This window comes from Arachis ipaensis, chromosome B1, assembly GCF_059453495.1.
Source record: "Arachis ipaensis isolate K30076 ecotype BB chromosome B1, ASM5945349v1, whole genome shotgun sequence".
Lineage (NCBI taxonomy): Eukaryota > Viridiplantae > Streptophyta > Magnoliopsida > Fabales > Fabaceae > Arachis > Arachis ipaensis.
In genome coordinates, this window is record NC_142436.1 from 65682473 (window position 1) to 65685657 (window position 3185).

General features: G+C 45.1%; 1 pseudogene; it reads left to right on the forward strand.

Moving 5' to 3' along the window:
* Nucleotides 1-405: 405 nt before the first annotated feature.
* Nucleotides 406-1451, forward strand: LOC148576877 (uncharacterized; annotated as a pseudogene).
* Nucleotides 1452-3185: the final 1734 nt, after the last annotated feature.

Consider the following 3185-nt stretch of genomic DNA (forward strand, 5'->3'; position numbering starts at 1 on the left):
TTGGATTTCTTTCCGAGCTACCCAGGGTAAAAAAGTCTTTTCCATTTATGATGACTCCTTTCATGATTTTAAAAACTTCTACTTCAAAGTTTGGGCTGTAGATGGTGTTCACCCCTTCTTTCTTGATGAGAACAAGGAACCTCTCTTTCCCCTTTGGTGGCAAGAAAACCCTGTAGTTCTTTTAAGTATTCTTTAGAGAGTCTTGATGAGGTAGAGATAGCCTTTGTGGGTGTTTTGGAGGAGCACTGAGGGGAGCCTCCTCATTTGGATACAAAGAAATTTTTAGGAGATCCTGCTTTTCTCCGTTCTGAGCTAGGTAGCGCCTGACTTCCCAAAAAGAATTTTATTGTCGTTTGTTTGTTTTTGTCCACTATATAACTATTTTTGTGATTTCTTTTTTTAGAGATGGTTTCTAGTCCTGATTCGATGAGGGTCTTCCGCAAGACCAAGAAGGTGGTGGCCGCCCAGAATTTACAGAAAAAGATATCGGGGGAGGGTTCTTCCTAGGTCTCTTCGAAAAAGCCAGACTCGGGACCTCAAGGTCTGAGGAAGATTATTCTGACTCCTCAAGTTTGGGTGGCCTCTGTTGATCCACCTCTGGCAACTTCTGGTTCTGCCTCTTCCCCTTCTTCATCTGGGCCTTCTCCCAAGAGGCAGAGGACTACTGGAGCTTACGATCTTAACGACAAGGACTTTGATGGCGTGGCCTTTGCTGCGGAGTATATTACCCCGTATGGATTCGTTCCGACTGATGATGTGTCCATTCTCTACCACCTTGATTTTATATCTAGCAACAGTATTCGTATGGCCAACCTCAGCGCTACTCTATCGACGGAATTTAAGAAATCTCCTATCAATGCTACTAGTGCTTTTCTTGGGAAAGCTAAGACTGATTATGATAGGGTAGAGAGATTAAGGCTTGAGCTGGAGGCGAAGAATGTTGGGCTGGAGCTGTCTTTGGAGAAGGAGAAAGCACGGGCTACTACGGCGGAGGCGGCTGCCAACTTGGCAGAGGGATGGCAAAAAATACCAAGGAAAGCTATACTCGGACCTATGGGGATCTTCTTGAGGTGAAGGAGAAGCTTCAATCCTCTTATGATGACTATGCCGAGTTACAGGGGCATATAGTAAATGGTATGACTACCCTGTATGAGAACTTGAAGGCTCAAGCGCGGGTGCTTGCTCCAGATGCCGACCTTACCTTGTTCAGTGTGGATAATGTTGTCCAGGATGGTAAGATCGTGCCAGCCCCTGATGATGATGAGACTTCTGCTCCTGATCCTCCTACCAAGGCTTCTGTGGCCCCTTCTGTTGAGACATCCCGACCTGAGGCGGACCTTGATGTGGACATCCTGAATGGCCCTAATGGTGTTATCGGAGCTGCCCCGATTTCAGTCATTCCTCCAGCTCCTCAGGATGCGGCGACGGGGGCGAAGCTGGATCCCTTGTGACTTCTCCTTTTCTTCTGCTCTTTTGATTATATATTGGTATGGTCCGACTTGTGCACCTTTTAAACTCTTTATATTGTATTCTTTTGAATGGCTCTCTGGACGACTGTGGTTGCTTTCTAGCAACCTTTTAGTTTTTAATCAAAACGCTTTCGCTCTTTGGTTGCTGTTAGGCAACCTTTGAGTTTTTAATGTTTTGGATTTTTGAAACTTTGTTTTGATCGTTCTGGTGGTGTGTTGGCTGGCTTCTGAGAAATGTTCTTGTCCTTTGGTTGCTGTTTCACCCCTTTCTGGTTTCCATCTAAGGGTGGCATTCTGCTGTGGATTTTGGCCTAGCCATTTACCAGAGTTAGGTGTTGGTCTTTTTTGACCAGCGTCCTTCCTGATGACCTTGGGGTGGTGTTCTTTCACGAACTTCTACCCTTTTGTGTGTTGGTCTGTACTTCCTCTAGTTGTGTTGACAACTTTCCCGAGTTACCTTATTCTGCTTTTGGCGATTTCATCCTTGCAGCTCGGTGTTCGGTGTTGCAGGCTTTTAGACGGTTTCCAATAACTTTTTAGGTAGTGTTCTTATGCAGAACCTTTTCTTTTTAGTTTATTTGGACGACTTTTGAGCCTTGTTTGGCTTTATGATTGCCTTTGCCTTTTAAGTAGCGTCCTTTTCGGACTCCTAGCTTTTAGCTTAGCAATATTGACACTAGGCTTTTCAACCTTTTTCGCATGGTTAGGAAGGTATTGTTCCCTTTTTAGTGATCCTTTAGCTGGTCCGACTTCTCTGTCGGGCCTTTTCAAGTTATTTTTTGCAACCCTTTTTTTTATCCGACCTTGTCAGGCCGCTTTATACGGGTTGCTTTATAACTTCTCACATTAATTTTGGCCTTGTCGCTTCACCTTGCCGACCTTTCCTAGTCAAACGATGAATTTTGCATTTTTTTCGAGCATAAATTAATGCGCCTTGGTAGGAAATTTTTTTAGGGAATCTCTATTTTTTAAAATAAAATGTAAGGAATCAAGAATGTAAATAAGAGTATATACATGTATGGGGTTACCCTACAAGTCAGGCCGCCCTCAGGTCTTGGCCTGGTGCCTCATTAAGAAACTCTTTTGGTGGGAAAAGAGCACACCTTGGCTCGAGACCTTTCTTTAGCTATAGTACCTTCTTAGGTTACAAGCGTGCCATGACCTCGAGAACTCCAGCCCTTGGAGATCGGCCACCTTATAGTAACATTTTCCTAGTACTTCCGTAATCCAGTATGGTCCTTTCCAGTTAGCGGCTAGAATTCCTTCTCCTGACCGACCTGCTCCGATGCCATTTTGGATTAGGATGAGGTCATTGGTAGTGAAGCTTCGCTGGATTACCTTTCGATTGTACCTTGAGGCTATTCAATGCTTCAAGGCTTTCTCTCAGATCCGAGCTCTTTCTCGGACCTCTGGAAGCAGGTCGAGTTCTTCCTTTTGTGCTCGGGAGTTGGCGTCTTCATTGTAGAAGATCACCCTAGGGGATCTTTCATCTACTTCTACGGGGATCATTACCTCCATTCTGTAAGCGAGTCGGAAGGGTGATTCCCTAGTGGTGGAGTGTGGTGTTGTTCGGTATGCCTATAGGACTTGGGGGAGCTCTTCAGCCCAGGCTTCTTTTGCGTCCTGTAATCAACGCTTTAACCCGGACAATATGACTTTGTTGGCGGCCTCCGCCTGTCCATTAGCTTGTAGGTGTTCCACTGAAGTGAACTGGTG